Source organism: Hyla sarda, chromosome 3 (assembly GCF_029499605.1).
Source record: "Hyla sarda isolate aHylSar1 chromosome 3, aHylSar1.hap1, whole genome shotgun sequence".
NCBI classification, from domain to species: domain Eukaryota; kingdom Metazoa; phylum Chordata; class Amphibia; order Anura; family Hylidae; genus Hyla; species Hyla sarda.
The window spans coordinates 134,475,711-134,496,202 of NC_079191.1; positions in this window are offsets into that span (position 1 = coordinate 134,475,711).

Here is a 20,492-nt window from a genome sequence, read left to right on the forward strand (position 1 = left end):
CCATTTAAGATGCCCTGGAGCCTGGACCGCACTAAATGGAGTCTAATGAATTGATTCGCTCTATAGAATCACGGCGATATTCGCATTCGTTGTGATTCAAATTTTTCATGAGATTCTAAACGAATTCTGATTCATCATATTTGCTTTGCTCATTTCTAATTCTATTTATACATGTAAGCAATGTTTCATATGACAAAACAATACAATAGTTATTCTAGATCATTCACATTGTGCCATACTTATAACTGACTCTTACTTTCTGAAGTACACAGCATGTTGCAATTTGTCACCCTAAGCTCCTGGACAAGTTGGCTACTGTCTACAAAGGTCATAATAAGTTAGCGCAACTGCTGACTACCTTTTGTTGCAACTTGTGAATTAAATGCTTAGCTAAACATAAAGTGAAATATTTTACCTTAGCTGACATTTATTTGATGTACAGACTCAAAGCAATTGTATGAAGAAAGTCTGCACTATAATGTGCCATTATGTGTAATTAATTGTTCATGTGGAGCCTTTTTTTTTAGTCCTTAATCATCACACAGAGATTCATATTGAGCTTTTGTTCTCAAATGTGGAAAATATAGCTGTACATTTCATTGCTCTTCTCAACAGATTTTTTTTAAAATCTAGTGTAGTTTACTTGTAATTAATAGCTGTTAAACAAATTGTGTCTCTACTGGGAAAACAACTATATAGAAGCATAGAAGGGCACATCAAAGCATTTATGCCACTTTTCTGGTGTAATTGCATTGAAAAAGATGTTCCAGCAAAAAACCTTATTTGTCAAGCTCTTTACCACTTTTCGGATGCTAACCAATTTTCAAATTTTTTTTTTGAATATTTGAAAAAAGTAATACATGCTGGGGATCCACTCATGTGAATGTACCCTAAATGCCACAATCGATATTGATTACAGCATTTGAACAATTAAATCACCAGCATTGGAGTGTAAGTGATTACTGGTAGCTGTAAGACGGCACCTGCTGGGTATGGCGTGGGCAAGGCTCTCAAGCGTGCACCATACTCCCTTACACGTCTCATGCCATGATTGTATGACACAAGTCCGGAAGGGGTTAAACTGTGCTACCCACCCCCCACACACTTTTCTGGCAGCAGGTAGCACTGCCTGAGGCTACTAATGCAAGTGGACTTATGACAAAAAAAAATGGTTTTCTGCATTTTTCTTTATAAATCCATCTCCCTATACCCTTATTTTTAAGTGTTTGGGATTTTTCTTATTTTGCCATAAGCTTGTAAGGTGTCAATATGTCGTACTGTGCACTTTATAGGGATGCCACATGCATTTTTAAAACAAAATATTTTTTTTCTATGTATTTTTATGCTGTCAGTCTAGCTCTTTTTATATGTCCCTGTAAAAAGTATATATTTTTTTTTATTTGCAATGGCACGACACTTTAAGGAAGCATTCAGGTTTTTATTTATTTTTATTTTGTTTTGTCATATCATGTACACTCACCATTACCATTACTAGAGGAACATTTCATTCCAGCACAGCTACATCTATTGGTTTAATTTCTCTAACTTTGTCATGTGATTACCAGTCTTAATGTGTTAGAGGAAGTCACTTCTGGTAGACATCACTAGAGATGAGCGAATATAAGCTGATGAACCCGAATTCGTTCCAAATTTCATGAAATATTCGATTCACAACAAATGCGAATTTCACCACGATTCTATCGGGTGAATCTCTTCATTAAACTCCATTTACTGCGGTCCAGGCTCCAGGGCATCTAAAATGGCGGATCCACATGTCAGTACATTGGGCAAGGAAAGCTGGGAAGGCTGGAAGGGAAGTAGGCGGCATGACCCTGTATCACATTCAGGATGCAGCAGCCAGTCACAGCCCTATATATTTGGCAGTCTTTATGCGGCTCATCATATAATTCATTACACTACATAGAGATAGGATGGACATCGCTGTGTGTGTGTGTTACACAGAAAAGCTAATTCCAGCAGCGTTTCATATCCTAGTCACATCAGCGTTCTAGTAGACAGAGAGCAGTGTTTTTTCACTGAAAATGATTTTTACTGCAGCCATTAACCTCCCAGTTACTTTCTTCAGCATTGTATTACAGAGAGGGGCAGATAACTGTGTGTTGCCGCATACATTTCAACAAGCTGCCTCAACTTCATAAACCTTAGCAGAGGAGGGGGGGCGGAGCTAGCCGCAGACTGAGAAGGACACATGGTCCCTGTGCTCCTGCTGAAAGCCGGCTTTTACTGCTGCTAAAAAGCCCTAAAAGGACTATAATAGCTCCACAACAGAGGTCCTTAAACACCGGAGTATCCCTGGACCATTTTGACACCTGTCCTGTCTTCCTGGGTTCCTGGACCCCGAAGATACAGCTCCTGCACTGAGGATAAAGAAGATCTCCAGTGCCATCTTGGCCCCCTGCATAGTTCCTCAGGTGCTGTGCCTCCTCACATGCTGGACTGCTCTCAACAACTTTCACTCCTGCCAGATTGAGTACACTCAATAGAGACTGTATACACTGCTACCCCCTTCACTGTGTGCTGCAGTACTCAGCCCCCACCTGCCAGACGATCACTGGGAGACAGAGAGGCACAGAACATCTCACTGTCAGGCAGCTTCTCCTCCCTGCTACAGCTGAAGCAAGGCTCTCAGTGTCCCTTTCCTCCCCTGTATATCTCAGAACTGTGCTGCTGAGGACGGCCTCCCAGCTTAGTGCAGACTGACACAATCTACCATCCCCCATACAGGAGCTGCTGCTGCAGTTACTCAGTGAACAGACCACGAGTGGGAGCTCTTTGTGATTATAGTAGACGGCAGCAGGGAGGAGTGCAGCATCCAGTAACACTCAGGGAGCTCACAACTGCCTGCTACATCCCTGTTTCCCTCATCAGTGCAGCATAAGTGTGCTATTACATGAGCTAACCTCTGTTCAGCATACAGACAGTGTTCTACTAAGGGATCACTTACCCAATACTTGAGCAGCCTCCCTCCCCCAACTTGTCAGAGAACACACTCAGAGGAGGGACACTATTGTCACTTAGCTTATCTGCTTCCTGGACTGTTGTCTACAACCTCTCCTAGATACCAGATTACATTGCTATACAACTGTATCTGCACTGTGACCCTCTTTATATAGTGCTGCCACCTGTTGTCCAAAGACTGGTACTGCATTCTATAATCACTTTTACCAACTCCCTTTGTATTCTATATCTCACACCACCGCCTGAAGTGCTTTTGCTCAGCTCTATACTTGCCCCCCCCCCCCCCACACACACACTTGGCATGTCAGCAGCCAATAGCTGACGTCAGCTTCTCTTCTAATTGTTATTACTGTCAGAATCTGCGTAAAAGGGACTCTACCATGCACATTAAGCACCACCTAACTACAATGCACTAAGTTCTTCCTTATCTGCCAGAACTGCACTTGATTTGTCCATGCAGCTTTGTTTTCATCCTCTAAATCCTTAAGCCCCTCTCTACCCCTTGGGAGAGTGGAGATGGTTAAAATAGGACCTCCGAAACACAGAGATACATCAGCTACCCACCAGCAGAAAAGTAGTATCGAAGACTTTGTTACTAAGCACTTAAAGGGAGATAAACGTAAGGCACAATCTGAAGCCTCTCCATCTGCTAAATATTCTACGCCTGTCTCTAGAACCCGCACTGGTGATTGCTCAGACAGCGAAATGGATAACCAGTCGCAGTCGGGGGAACTCCCAGTTTCCAGATCCTTCATGAGTGAACTAATTACCTCTGCCCTGGACCCCATCCGTCAAGACCTGAATGAACTTAAGCATGATATAAAACAAGTGGGTAACAGGGTAGAGCAACTTGAAACTACGCAAACTCATCTTATTTCTTATGCAGAATCTTCTACCTCCACCTTTGCAAAATGCCAACCCCACCTGAACAAAATTGTCGAGTGGATGGAGGACCAAGATAACAGGGGGAGGAGGAACAACCTACGTATAAAAGGTCTCCCTGAAACCGTTCTGCAGGAATCGGTGATACCGACCCTCAAACAAATATTCATCCAAATACTCGGAGGCTCCTACCACCTCACTATAGAAATTGAGAGAGCACATCGGGCTTTGAGAGCCAAACCGAAACCACAAGAACCTCCAAGAGACGTAATCTGCCGCCTCTTCAACTCCATGGTCAGAGAGGATATTCTTCGCAAGTCTAGGAATCTATCTGACCTTTCCTTTGAGGACTCCCCTCTCTCCATATACCAAGACCTAGCCCGCATTATCTTATCCAAACGTAACCTCATGAGACCATTCACAGATCTGCTCCGCTCCAAGTCTATTCCATATAAATGGCTGTTCCCCTTCGGCCTATCCTTCTCCGTGAGCGGCAAGCAATTTACCATCCGCACAAAAACAGATCTCACGGATGCACTCTCTATTCTGGAATGGGGTGATGTTGATGTGCCAGACTGGCCAGCTGTCATGGATCTCACAGATCTTCCCTCCATTCCAACGCCAACACCGCGGGAAACTGTTGGGACGACTAAATCACATAAAGCTAGAAGACGCTCGGGGAAATTAACTCCGAGAAGAATCGACTTAGCAGACACCTGATTACGTACGATGGACCGAGGGACATCTTAGCAGAGATAATTAATCTCTAAGAGTCCTTCTAACTGGGACTCGCACCTGTGCTGCATTTGAAGAATTTGTTTTTATTTTTCCCCTTTACCTAATAATTTTTCCCTCCTACAGGTGATCTTACCACTAGAAATGTGGTGCCAAATACCAAATAGGTCTCTGGAACTTATTTAGTCCCATAGTTTAATAGTTATTGGCGGTGTGCACTACGTTGGCAAATACCCAAATGGGTTACAGTTATTATTTGGTGCGTTCTTTATTACACGTTGTCCGTGAAACTGTGCCCCTTACTGTGTCTACTCTCAATTTTTCCACATTTGCTCTCTTAACCTAGTTCTCCTTCTTCCACTCTTCCTCTCTTTTACACCACTTATATCCCTATATCTACAATAACCTTCCTACACTCTCTCCCTATACCCCTCATATTTCTACCTGCTACCTACTCCTCATCTTGACTCCTTGCTCTTCTCCCCCTAGTTCCCTCTGCTATCTTTACTTTCTTCCCGTTGCTGGACAATGTTATAACTTTTTCACGATTCTTTAATGCAGTTCTGACTAATTGTTGGTTGCTTTATGAATACTGACTACAAGATGGTCTACATTCTACCATATAACTTGTGGTATTGTTGTATAATTGTTTATTGGTTTGTTAAAATTGGCCGACTCAACTGGCCTTTGTTCACCAGGCAACTTTATTGTGAGCAGATAATGATGGTTCACCTCCTTCTTCATGTTATGTGATGACTAACGCTGTAACTGTTACTACTTATAATGTCAGGGGCTTCAACGAGCCAAAAAAGAGGGGACAACTTTTGTCCCTTATCCGTAAAGACGGGGTGGATATCGCCCTGATCCAGGAAACACATTTTAGAGGCACCCGCATTCCCAAGCTCCCGACCCATTTCTGCACCCAGTGGTTCCACAGCACACAGCACACATCCCACCTTGGCTTCTAAAGGAGTGAGTATTGCTATACACAAAAACACTCCCTTCACACACACTGCTTCTTTCTCTGATCCAGAGGGGAGATTTCTTTTTATTAAGGGTTGCTTAGCTGGTTCTTTAGTAACCATAGCTTACTTATACGCCCCTAACATACAACATGCAAATTGGTTTGTTTCCGTTCTGGATCAGCTGAAACAGTTCACCGAAGGTGTCCTCATAGTAGGAGGAGACTTTAATGTTGCTTTAAATCCATTATTAGACACTTCCTCCCAACGTTCATTTATCTCCTGTAGAGTACTATCAGCAATTCATAAGGCACTATCTACCCTTGACCTTATTGATGTCTGGAGGTCCCACAACCCTACCACAAAAGACTATACTTTCTACTATCCTACGCACAATTCTTCTCACAGGTTAGATTATATCTTGGTATCAAATAGGTTTCTCCTCCAAGCAATATCTTCCTCTATTGGACCCACCACACTATCTGATCATGCCCCAGTATTTGTTAACTTTTCCTTCACAAATATACCTCCCAGGCATTGGACATGGACTCTTAATGAAACTCTTTTAGATTCTGAAGCACACAGAGATCGCTTCACTCACTTACTGACAGAATATTTTGAACACAATGAAAACAAAGATACTCCATTTCCAATTGTCTGGGAGGCTCACAAAGCCTTTATTAGGGGAGAATTTATTGCATTAGGTTCTAAACTGAAGAAGCAAAGTTTTTCTGAACTTAATTTGCTTTTATCTCAAATATCTTCATTGGAAAGATTGAGTAAGCTATCAGATATGCGATCTGCTCAATCTGATCTGGCTACTCTCCGTAACTCCCTGAAGGATCTACTGAATATAAAGTCTGCGAAAGCTTACCAAAGGAGCTCTTTCAGATTTTATGCTCATGGTGACAAAGGTTCTAAATTAAATACCTCCTTACTAAAAAAACGAGCGGAACAAACATTTATTTCCCAACTCAACACACCCTCAGGATCGGTAACTAGTGATATTGATTCTATTACGGAAACTTTCCTCCACTTTTATAGCTCCTTGTACAATATGCCTCAACCCCCTGATACTGCAACCCTGACTTCCCATTTTCTTGACTCAATTTTGCTCCTCTCCCTTTCCGAAGCTGATAAAGAAACCTTAACATCACCATTTACAGAAGATGAGGTTTCCAAAGTACTGGCTTCCATCCCCTCGGGAAAGAGCCCTGGTCCAGACGGCCTCCCTATTTCTTATTACAAAACTCTTAAACAACCATTACTTACTAAAATTACTTCTCTATACAATAGCCTCTTACAGGGTGCTCCACTACCCCACCAGGCGCTGGAAGCACACATTACTTTACTATATAAGGAAGGGAAGAACAAACTTTATTGTGGCAATTATCGCCCTATTTCTTTATTAAATTCCGATATAAAATGGTATGCCAAACTATTAGCTTTTCGCATGAAACATCTTATCCCCCAGCTCATTGGCCCTGAGCAAGTAGGTTTTGTTCAATCCAGAGAAGGTAAACATAACACTACTCGCCTCCTTTCTCTTATACACCATGCACAACATTCCCACACTGATCTTATTTTGTTGGGTACAGATGCTGAAAAAGCATTCGACCGTGTCGCTTTATGAAAGCGATATTACAGAAATTTAATTTTCCTTCAGGGTTCATATCTGCCATTTGCACCTTATATTTATGCCCTTCAGCCCGTTTACGCATTAACGGTACATTATCACCACATTTTAATATCACAAACGGGACTCGCCAAGGATGCCCGCTATCCCCAACACTATTTGTCTTAACAATAGAGGCCCTGATACAAAAGATCAGACAAACTGAAGCCAAACAAGGTATGCAAATAGGAGATTATATGCATAAAACCGCTGCTTTTGCAGATGACTTGCTTTTAATCATTACTAATCCCTCTGTGGCACTCCACAGGGTGTTAGAAATCTTTAAGGAGTATGGTCAAATTTCTAACTTTAAAGTAAACTTTAGTAAATCCGAAATTTTAAACATATCTGTACCCGAAAAGAAAGTACCCTCTCTAAAAACACTAGCCCCGTTTAATTGGCCAGATAAATATATGACGTTTTTAGGCATCCTTCTAACCAAGACCACGGCATCCATTTTCTCAGAAAACTACACTCTGTTGTTGAATAAAATTAAACAACAACTGGCTAATTTTAAACTCCCCATGACTTCATGGTTAGGTAGAAAAAATTATCTTAAAACGTATATAGTCCCTCAAATCCTATATGTTCTACAGACCCTACCAATTGCGGTTCCTACCTCCTTTTTTAACGCCCTCCGTCAGGAATTCACTAGATTCCTATGGACTGGTAGAAAGCCAAGACTCCCCCATAGACTGCTAATTCTTAAATCCTCGCAGGGAGACATGGGCCTACCAGATCTATATAAATATTACCAGGCCATACATCTTACAAGATGGCTGGACTTAGCCCGTCCTACCCCCAGGCCTTTATTCGCAGAACTGGAATGGTGCCTCATGGATAGTGCCTCTCGGGGAGCACTTAGGTCGTCTCTTTCTGCCAGTCCTTTACCAAACTCCCTTAACCCCTTAACCAAGGGCACCATCCAAACATACCGCAATTACTTAGCCTCAGAGTCAGGTATACACAACATATCCCCGCTAGCTCCCCTTTCAGATTTGCCCCTCTATTTAAACTTAGGGGGCGACCACAGGGATGTTTGGTCACGTTTCAGCAGGTTCACCATAAAAGATCTTTACTCTACCGAGAATGGTGATCCGGCGGGTTTGCTGCCCAATATCGCCCGCAAGGAACTTAATTTTCTATCACGCCTACACTTACGACAAACAACTAGGCAATTTCGTAGACTCCTCCCCTCGCTACCCCCTCTTTCTTGGCTTGATAAATACTACCTTCTTCCTATGCTTCCCAAAGGTATTATGTCTAATTTGTATGCAGATTTACTGATCTCTTCTTCACCTGCGACACCTAGTTAAAACTATTCTCTCACACTCACATGGTTTCTCTAGATGCGTTAGAATTCAAGAAAACTCCTTCAAGCTCCTGACTAGGTGGTATCGCACACCAGAGTGGCTTTATCGCCTTAAACTCGTTAACAGTAACCTTTGCTGGCGTTGTAATGAAAAAACGGGCTCCTTATCGCATATCTGGTTGTTCTGCCCTAGGCTTAAGCAATTCTGGGAGGTTGTTTTAAGGACTATAGAATCAATTGCCAAAGTGAAAATCCCCTTTTTTGCACCTCTTCTCCTCCTTTGGGCCCCGCACCCTGCTTTTACCCCTAAGAAGGCGGACTTAGCTACCATGCTTTTAATAGCCGCTAAACTCTTGATTCCTACCCTTTGGCATCAAACGGAATCCCCCACATTGAATTCTTGGTATACAAAAATTGATTATATATACCGCATGGAAGAACTGGTTAGCTGGGAGCTGAGGAGACATGATGCCTTTTTGAAAACGTGGTCCCCATGGAAGCAGTTCCGCTCCTCACTCACTGGTGATCTATCTCCCCAACCACATGAAAACTCCTAGATCGCGCCTCTAGCTGTATCTCATTTATGGCCTTAGCTGACTATTTCGATTCATCACTCTCCCAATCATCAAGATTCTCCTGACATGGTATTCCTCTGTCACATCAACACCATCCCTTGTGGACATCTCCCCTGAGGTGCTTAAGTCCTTAAAAGTTTTGTTGTAATACTTTAGACAATTCTGCAATATACATATGCTGTTATAGTTGCCATGAACTGTCTGGTTTGTATATAGTTTATCTTGTTTGTTTTATACCACCCCTCTTTTTATCTCATCCCCTGTTTCTTTGTTCCTCCCACCTTTCCTTCCTCACCCTTCTCTGCACTCACTCCATACTCACCTCCGATTTCCTCTTATCCTTGTTCCCCCCTTTCCTCCCTCTTCCTCCTCTCTTCTTTCTTTCCTCCAGGTTTTGGTCGCTTTAAACCAAAGCACTGTTTTACTCCCCTCTATTATACCTAGGAAGCTGTTATAAGCTGTTCTTAATATACCAACATACTATTACCTTACTGTATATGGTGTACCATTATGTAGGGCTTATAGGTCCTATCTCTATTATAGATTGTGCTTGGACATGTTTATGTACAAGAGAAACCCTTCGTGTCCTGTAACTCCACTTTTCTTTTCTGTACCCCTTGTTTAAAAAAAAAAAAAAAAAAGTTTAATAAACAGAGATTTGAAAAAAAAAAAAAAAAACCTTAACAGAGGAGGCAGGAATAATTTTTCTGCGCAATTCTGTATCTTTGTTCAACAATAAATCATCTGCTGGTTAAACTAGTCTGTAGATGGTATAATACCCAGCAGTCCATTCCTAATAGTCCTTGACAGAGAACAATTTTGTGTTAAGTACACAGCTTTTTTTTGTGCTGCAGCACTGTTGTGTACTGCTGGTGTTGTGCAAAAATATGTTTTTTTTAAGCATACTGAACCACATTTTTCTGCCCTCATCAGTACATACCATATACGTAGATCTAAGTAGTGTACTATTTTGTACCTGTTAATCTGTCAAGGGCCTAGATACTGTGAAAGGACAGCCAAAAGTAATCACCGGCTGGTGTTTTACTAATATATATATATTTTTTTTAAGCGTACTGTAACGCATTTTTTCTGCCCTCATAAGTGCATAACTGCATACCACATGCGTACATCTAAGTAGTGTACTTTTTGTACTTATTAATCTGTCAAGGGCCTAGATACTGTGAAAGTCCAGGCAAAAGTAATCACCGGCTGGTGTTTTACATAAATACTGAGTTTTTAAGCGTGCTGTAGCGCATTTTTATGCCCTCATAAGTGCATACCACATATGTACATCTAAGTAGTGTACTATTTTATACCTGTTAATCTGTCAAGAGCCTAGGTACTGTGAAAGTCCAGGCAAAAGTACTCACTGGCTGATGTTTTTACTTAGATACTTTTAAGCGTACTGTAGCACATTTTTCTGCCCTCATAGGTGCTAACCACATACCTATATCTACGTAGTGTACTATTTTCTACCTGTTAATCTGTTAAGGGCCTAGGTACTGTGAAAGTCCAGGCAAAAGTACTCACCAGTTGATGTTTTTACTTAGATACTTTTTTAAGTGTTGTTCCCAAAAAAGGAAATGTGGCTATAAAATAACCAACATCATATGGTCAGTATGAAATACTAACACCAAGAAGAAGACCATACAACAACACTGTTATCAGAAATAGGATAACATTTTATTGAGATATCACAAATGTTAAAAACACTTAAAAGACATATATCATGTAAAGCTACCATAAAAACTCAGGTAGAAGAGAGGAGAATGAGGGCACTGTAAAAAGTCCTGATTGATAGGGACTTAGACACAAAATGAAGGATACCTAGGAAGGCATAAACCATGCTCTATGTTAAGGGCTGTGTTTGCTAATCGCAAGAAGTGAATATCATGCTGAATAGAAATGACAAGAGACGTGATGCTATCGCTAGCAGCAAAAAGACTACATTAGCAGTACTAACCAAAGTAATAGAATGCAGGAACACACACAGTAAATAACATGTGCAAGGCTCATGCAAACAATATACAATATATTAATCCATATAAGAAACAGAGCACTCACCTCGGACACTGGAAGATGCAAAAAAAAATTATTTATTGAAGAAACATGTGAGGCGACATAGCAGGGAGGTGGTCAGGAATGGGAGGATGCTGCCGGTGGGCGACGGTCCGTTATCGCGCTTCTTGCGCTTCGTCAGGCCCCTTCCGGAAGGTGTGCATCAGACAGGTAAAATACACAGTCAAAGGGGGAGGAAACACAGAAAACACACCCAACAGCAGTGCATGCATTAACTCTATGTGTACCTACACCAAAACTTAAAACCAATTCTGATGGTGATCGCAGCAGGTATCTATCACTACAATTATTTATTTGAAAAATATGATGAATGGGGGAAATACATTTGTAAGAGTAATTCATTAATTTCATTATGATCATTTAAGCCCAGGGGTCCTACCGCATTCAAGCGGAGGATCCACCTGGCTTCTTTCATCATTAGAATTTGATCTTTTGTCTTTCTGCCATACACTCGCTCCACTCGTTCCAATGCGGCAAATGTAATAGATTCTGGGTTACCTACGTGGACATTCAACATATGCTCAATAAATCGCATGGACCCTTTGCCTGTCTTTATAGAGTGGAGGTGTTCCCTGATTCTGTGAAATAATGGGCGGACGGTTTTCCCGATATAATAAAATCCGCATCTACACTGGATTGCATAAACCACATGGTCTGAATGACATAATATACACTGTCTAATCTGAACTGTGCATCCCCCTAAACTTACTACCTTGGTCTTCATATTATACCTGCAAAAAGAACAAGAGCCACAGCTAAAGTTTCCTACTTGGCGAGTATCAAGTAAACAATCCTTTCTATAATTTTTCTTTTTCTGTTTTTGTTTGATGAAATCATGTATGGTTTTATTCTTTCTGTATGTAATGATGGGAGGTAAATTAGTAAGTGGGGAAAGGTCTGTATCTGGTTGTAAAATATGCCAATACTTATGAATTGCTTTTTTCATAACATTATTCATGTTAGTATTCTTAAATGAAAAAAAGACTCGCTCTAGCATATTTTTGCGTTTATGTGTTTTCAGGAGGGTCTCTCTCGGGATGGTATCTATTCGCTGTTTTGCATGTTGGCAAACTGTAAGAGGATATCCGCGCTGTTTCAGCCTATTCTGTAAATCTTGTACTTGGGTTTCAAAGCCCTCTGTGGTATTATTGATTCTTTTCAATCTCACCATTTGCCCATAGGGAATGCTATCTCGGACCTGGGAGGGGGGGAGGACTCATGGTGCAACAGAGCATTTTTAGAGATCTCTTTTCGAAATCCAGAAGTAATTATTTCTCCATCTATCACATCAATTTTGATGTCAAAAAATTCTAGTGATGTCCCTCCAAAAACGGAGGTGAATTTCATATTGACATCATTTATGTCATTTAGGTAGGATACTCCTGGAACTCCTCATGAGTCCCGTCCCACATGATTAATAAATCGTCAACAAAGCGTAACAGTAATTTTATATGGCGATTAAATGGATTCAAAGGTGTAAAAACGTCGTTTTTTTTCAAAAATAGCAGGAAAGATTTTAGTGAATGAGCAAGAAACTGGTGTGCCCATTGCCGTGCCTGATCATTTGTTATACCGCACGACATCGCCGGACTCCGATCTCCTCCACCGATCGTCACCCGCAGCCCCGCCTCGCCCGCGGGGTAAGGGGATCTTCGACGTCGGTCCTCATTCATTTCCCCGTTCTGCCCTGCCTATTGTGGGTGGGCAGAACGGGGAAACCGAAAGTAAAGCCCCCCGCCCCCGATCTGCTATTGATGGTCACGTCTAGACCACCAATAGCAGGGATAGGAGGGGTGGCACCCCTGCCACCTCACTCCTATCCCTTTTGGGGGATCGTGGGTGTCTTGGACAACCGCGATCCCCCTTATTTTCTGGGTCACCATAGACCCGTATGACCCGGAATCGGCGCAAATCGCAAGTGTGAATTCACTTGCGATTTGCGCCGATCGCCGACATGGGGGGGTCTGATGATAGATATCAGCAGTGACCCCCGTCCGGTCCCCGCTCGGCGCGCGGCCGGGACCGAAATTCCCACAGGCGTTCAGGTACGCCCTTGGTCCTTAAGTACCAGGGAGCAGAGGCGTACCTCTACGCCCTTGGTTAATTAGAAACTCTGTGACATTGCATTGAAGTTCCCTTGAACCCTTGAAGACTTCCCCGACAGAGTACAATACGCTTCACTTTGCTTAAAACAGTATTTGTCCAGAACAGCAGCAGGTGTGTACTCTTGGCTGTCCTTTCACAGTATATAGACCCTTGACAAATTAACAGGTACAAAATAGTACACTACTTAGATGTAGGTATGTGGTATGCACTAATGAGGGCAGAAAAATGTGCTACAGTACGCTTAGAAATACTTTTTTTTAACCTTGTAATCAGAAATTGTCAGAATACCACCTGACATTCAAAATAATAAAATAATACATATGTTCTCTGAAGAAAAGGACCCTTCATTAGATGACAATATGAGTATTGTGTTTTCCAGTGACATTAGCTTATCGGAGGAACAGGAAAACATGGTACAACTTAATTTTGCAACTGAAAAACCACAACAAAGAATGAACGACTTAAAGCCTACTGGAACTGAGGAACTTCAAAATGGTAAATCTACCACCTGGGATAGTCAGTCAATTCCAACAGCCGGTGGTCAGTATCCACAGTTCCCTGTTTCTGCTAGTCCTTGGCAATATTCCTTTTATTACTGGTCTAGTATCAACATGGCAATGATGCTGGGAGAGTAACTAAAGGATAGCCACATGTTTCCTACAGTACACAGTCAATATATGGAGACCATATAGTGGCTGAATGACACTGACTGAAGGTGGCTGAAGCATGAGGACACAATATAGTGCCTGGATGACACAGCCTGGAGGTGGCTGAAGCATGAGGAGACCATATAGTGTCTAATTGGCACAGCCTAGAGTTGGCGGCAGATGAGGAGACACTAGGGCCTCACAATCTCTAAGAATAAAATATGAATTTTGTAATTTCAATTGAAGATGTATGGTACCTAGTACTACCATTTACATATATAGGCAATGTCCTAGGCCCAGCAGCATCACTAAACCATGTAGTTGCTGAATGACACAGACAGTAGCAGGCAGTAGCATGAGTACACAAGAGGGGGTCACTATCCCTAACATTAAAAGGTGAATGTTGCAATCTCTATTGAAGATGCATGTTAGCTAGTGCTACCATCCAAAAATGTAAGGCCCAAGCCCAGCAACATCACTAAAATATGTAGTTGCTGAATGACACAGACAGGAGCAGTCAGCAGCAGGAGTTCACAAGAGGGTTTCATAACCCTAATAAATATAAATAAAATATATACTGGCGCAATAAATAGGATAAACAGATAACTAGTTTATTCAAATGTTACAAATACATTATTGCACAAGACCCAAATAAATTCTCCTCTCAATGGTAGGGTGGTGGACCAGTTTGGTCGGAAGAACCCTGTGTGTGCGAGAAAACAAAAATGGTATAAGGGATTTTATATTGGATAGATACCTATAAAATGGCTATATAGTAAATTAAACAAGTGTGATATACGCACCTATTTGCACTGTACTGATATTAAAATGTTGTGTTTCCTGAGTCAGATCATAACTGAGGTGATGGGCATCAGATAAAATGTATCTAAATAGAGAATGGGAAAAACAGATGGTTACTACTGGTAACTGCAGGCAAGGAAAATAGTAGGGTGTCAGATTCGTGTTTCACCCAATATGATCAGTGATGAACTTCTCTTATGTGGAGGGTGCTGTTGGTTTAAAACATCTGCCCCGTTCTAATTATGCATTCAGTAAATATTGGAAGCCTCAAAAATGTATGCTGTTTAATGAAAGTATATTGCATAAGAATCCAATGTATATTCCGTGCGTGTTTTCACCATGATCCGGTAATGAATGGGGTACCTGCATGCGTAAGGATACTGTATGTTCCCGGTTCCGGTGCTGCAGGTTCCATGCAGATTTGTTCAGGGATGTCCTCATGGTGTTCTTGGTGTTGGGATCGGGCAGGAGACTGCCCCGGCTGGGGCTGTCTCTACCGTCTCCGATTCCGCTTGCCTGCACGTTAGGCGAATGTTTTGCCGTGAGTGACGTCACTACTTGGTTTTAACATAACTTTATTCTTTCATGAGTTATTTACAAGTTTCTGACCACTTATTAAAGGTGTTCAAAGTGCTGCCCATTGTGTTGGATTGTCAATGCAACACTCTTCTCCCACTCTTCACACACTGATAGCAACACCGCAGGAGAAATGCTAGCACAGGCTTTCAGTATCCGTAGTTTCAGGTGCTGCAGAATGGGCAAAACAAAAATTGGAACAGGACCCTTAGTTTATGCAGATTTTCTTCAGTGATGAGGCAAACTTTTGTGAATGGTGAAGTTAACAAACAAAACCACCGCTATTGGTCTGACACTAACCCACATTGGATAGATCCCTTCAAGACTGTTGGAACACAAAAATTTATGGTATGGTGTGGTATATGGGGTACAAAGATAGTGGGGCCATTCTTTATCAATGGAAACCTCAAGGCCACTGGATATGCGAAATTGCTACATGATGATGTGTTTCCCTCTTTATGCACTGAAGCTGGCACATTCCCTGAGTTTTTCCAGCAAGATGGTGCACCACCGCATTATGGGTGTCAGGTCCGAGCATTCCTACATGAACAGTTTCCTGGAAAGGGAATTGGTCGTCGTGGGCCAGTTGAATGGCCCCCAAGGTCTCCTGATCTGACCCCCTTAGACTTTTATTTTTGGGGTCATCTGTAGTGTTGCTCGCGAATATTCGCAATTCGAATATTATTCGCGAATATCGCATATTCGCGAATTCGCGAATTTCGCGAATATAGCGCTATATATTCGTAATTACGAATATTCGTTAATTTTTTTTTTTTCTTCACAGTACACATCACAGTGATCACCCCTCTCTCCTCTCTGCTTCCAGCTTGTGTGGTGTAAAGAAGGCTGTAATACTACTGTGTGAGACTGGCGCGCGAAAATTCGCATATGCGAAAATTAACATATGCTACTTTTCGCATATGCGAATTTCCACATATGTTAATTTTCGCATGCGTGTATTTTCGCATATGCGAAAATAAAACGGGAATATAACGAATATGCGAATATTCGCGAATATATGACGAATATTCGTCCATATATTCGCAAATATTCGCGAATTCGAATATGGCCTATGCCGCTCAACACTAGTCATCTGAAGGCAATTGTCTATGCTGTGAAGATACGAGATGTGCAGCACCTGAAACTACGGATACTGGAAGCCTGTGCTAGCATTTCTCCTGTGGTGTTGCTATCAGTGTGTGAAGAGTGGGAGAAGAGGGTTGCATTGACAATCCAACACAATGGGCAGCACATTTTATAAGTGGTCAGAAACTTGTAAATAACTCATGAAAGAATAAAGTCACGTTAAAACCAAGCACATCATTGTTTTTCTTGTGAAATTCCCAATACGTTTGATGTATCACATAACCCTCTTCCTATTGAAAAAACTAAAGTTGGATTCAAAATGGCCGACTTCAAAATGGCCACCATGGTCACCACTCATCTTGAAAAGTTTCCCCCTCACATATACAGATGTGCCACAAACAGAAAGTAAATATCACCAACCATTCCCATTTTATTAAGGCGTATCCATATAAATGGCCCACCCTGTATATAGAAGATGTATGTTAGCTAGTGCGAACATGAAAAAAATTTAGGCACAGGCCCACTAGCATCAGTAAGCCAAGTAGTTCCTGAAACACACAGCCTGGATCAGGCAGCAGAATGCGTACATAAGAAAGCTTCGCAACTCTTAACATTAAAAGATCGATGTTGAAATCTCTGTTGAGCATGTATGTTTGCTAGTGCTACCATAAAAAACTTGTAGGTAATATCCAAGACAGTCCCAGCAGCATCCGAAAACCATCTATTGGCTGAATAACACAGTCTGGAGGTGGGGAAAGCATATTGAGACAAAATAGTGGCTGAATAAAACAGTCTGGAGGTGGCAGCAGCAGCATCAGGAGTTCTGAAAGTGACCCGGTGACAGATTGGTGCGGTGGGTGGCAATGCCAATACCTGGTGATGAAGGTGGCTGGAATGTTGGTAAATGGGGATCAGTGCCTTAAATCTTTTGGCACTATCCATATTTGTGAAGTTTTGGTGTGGCACCATGGTCAAACTTCTCTGATGCATCAGGCATTGGTGGGTGGAAATCCTAGCTGATCCATGCCTGATTCATCTTCACAAAGGTCAGTCTCTCCACATTTTTCATGGACAGCCGAGTTTTCCTAGGGGTGGCTATGGCACCCGCCACACTAAACACCCGCTCTAATGGCACACTACTGGCCGGGCAGGACAGTTTTTCATGGGCAAACTCTGCTAGTTGCGGCCATAAATCAAATTTGGCTGCCCAAAATTCCAGCAGATCTTCAAGGTTTGTTGGCATGGCCATGTCAAGGTATGCCACCACCTGCTGGTACTGGTCCTGCTCGATGTCTACTTGCTGCTGATGAGTTGCTTCACTATGCGGGTGAAGAAAGGTACTCATCAGTGACTGTAGACTCAGGCTGCTGCTGATGGAGTTGGTACTGCTCCTGCCACCCCACCCCTCCTCAGCAGCCATGGCAGTGGAAGGTGAGAACAGAGGGCCCCTCGAATAAGACCTGCGAATGGATGGACAATTGTGCCGATAGGCATTGGCCAACTGATTACGTAGGATCTCTCTGTAGTAGGTCAGTTTGTCCTCCCTCTCAGTGTCCTCCCTCTCAGCGGTAGCAAGGTTCCAATAAGGTGAAGAGCCAGAAGACACCCCACTGCCAAATGTTGACAATTCGGCGGTCACTACGCAAACAACTAAGCATGCATCGTGCCATTTGTGCAAGTGACTCGGAGGGACTCCCTGCCTCCATCTCCACTGCATACTGCCAAGGTGTGTCTGGGTCCTCTGTCTCCCCTTCCTCATAACACTCTAGCTCCTCTAGTTGATCATGCTCCTCCTCTCCTGTCAGATGACTAGAAGCACCGCCCATCTCATGAAACCTAAACTGTGCTCCACTCTTCCCCTCATCCTACTCCTCCTCCAGTTCAGCCCCCATAAGGCTCATGTGGCCATGAGATGTAGGCGCAACGTCTTCATTGCCCTGACCAGCCATCGTTTCCAACACTTGTTGTAGGAAATGAAGCAGTAGAATGATGTTGTTCAACCCGTAATCCTGGTGACTTACTAATAATGTGGCTTTCTTAAAGGGCCTGAGCAAACGGCAAGTGTCACATATGAGCTGCCACTGGTTCATATTGAAGTTACACATGAGAGTACCCCTATCCGCTTGGATCATCAATAAATTGGGGATGGCTTTTCTCTGTTCGTACAGTCGGTCCAACATATAGAGGATGGAATTCCTACCTTCAGGAACTGCTTGACAACTAGATTTAACACGTGTGCCATGCAGGGCGCATGGCTCACCCTTCCTTGTCGCAGCATGGCCAAGATGTTCTTCCCGTTGTTGTTCACCATGGTTCCCATTTCCAATTTTTGTGGAGTAAGCCATGCACAGATTTCTTTATGAATGACTTTTAGCAGTTCGTCCCCTGTGTGACTCTTTTCATCAAGACAAACCATGTGAAGAACAGCGTGACACCGCTGTGCCCTGCAAACATGGTATGCTGAAGGGCCACTGAGACTTGTCTGGACAGTGGAGGCTGAGGACACGGTGAAGGTTGTGGCTATGCAGGAACCACATTCACCCAGTGAGCCGTAAAGGACATGTATTGTCCCTGAACGTAGTTACAGCTCCAGACGTTGGCGCTGCCGTGCACTTTGGTAGATACCGACAGGCTCAAGGAGGAGGCAGAAGGAGGGTATAACACACAGCTCCCTTCGGCATAGGTGGGGAGCCTTGGCTGCGTGCCACTGGGTGATGCCGCAGGCTGGAACACTACATCGGAGCCTCGGTTCTCCCAGGCCACTTTATGGTGGCAAAGCATATGTTGACGCAGGGCCGTGGTGCCAATATTGGGACCCTGGCCATGCTTCACCTTCTGCCGACATATCTTGCATGTGGCTATTTGAACTTCCTCCAGATGCTTGATGAAAAACTGCCACACTGCTGAGGAGCTGATTTTCCCACCAACAGTCCGCACTAATTGACTGCTACTGCCGCTGTCTCCAGGAACCCCTGTTCCACTACCTCCCGGGAAGGTAGGCTGCCGCAAAGCAGTTGGTCCTCCCCAGGCACGTTTGGCACCAGAATTTCCACTTCTGCCACTATGCTGACTGCCAACCATGCTACCGCCTTGCTGGCTCAGCTGCTGCCTCACGGGCAACCTGCAACTCTCTTCTCCTGATGAGGATGAAGCCCCTTCTGCACCCGGCTCCCAATTGCGATCAGCTTCATCATCATCAAGAAGTGTATGCACATTACTGATGTCCTCCTCAGGTTCCCCAACAGTGTCTGCTTCAGGACCCTGAACCCTGGCAACACCGCCTCCCACGTCACTCTCCTCATCACTACTTGCCCGCCTAGCGGAGGAAGCGGCGGATGTCTCCTCCCCTTCTTAGCTGGGCAGTAGCTGCTGAATGTCCTCTATTAGATCATCCTCAGTGAATAGTGGAGCTGAACCCACAGCATAAGATACTTCTCTAGGATAGGGAACAGCATAGGACAGAGGAAATGGGAGGACAGGGACTGCTGCCGGCCATGCCAACTGAGGGTAATGTCAAATCAACCCACCAACTGTTGACTGGGGGAGTCAGATGTCACTTGTGATGAAGTGGATGACCGTGTTAACCTATCGACGACGGCAGATGGGTTGCTGGCCGAGACACGACCCCTAGCTGATAACGGGAGCTCAGGCCTCTCGCTGCGACTCCTGCTGCCACTCGCCCCTAGTCTGCTGGGACTTCTTCCTGAAGGATTTAGGCCTCTGCCACACCTCTGTGCACATCCTTGCACTTCTCTGCGTGACATACTTAGTGCGTATATTAGGGGTGTACAATACCCTTCACTACGCTTAAAACAGTATTTGTCTAGAACAGCAGCAGGTGTGCACTTTTGGCTGGCCTTTCACAGTATCTGGGCCCTTGACAGATTAACAGGAACAAAATAGTACACTACTTAGATGTAACTATGTGGTATGTACTGATGAGGGCAGAAAATGCTCTACAGTACACTTAAAAAAGTATCTGAGTACAACACCATCCAATGAGTATTTTTGCCCTGTCCTTGCACAGTATGTAGGCCCTTGACTGATTAACAGGTACAAAAGAGTACATTACTTAGA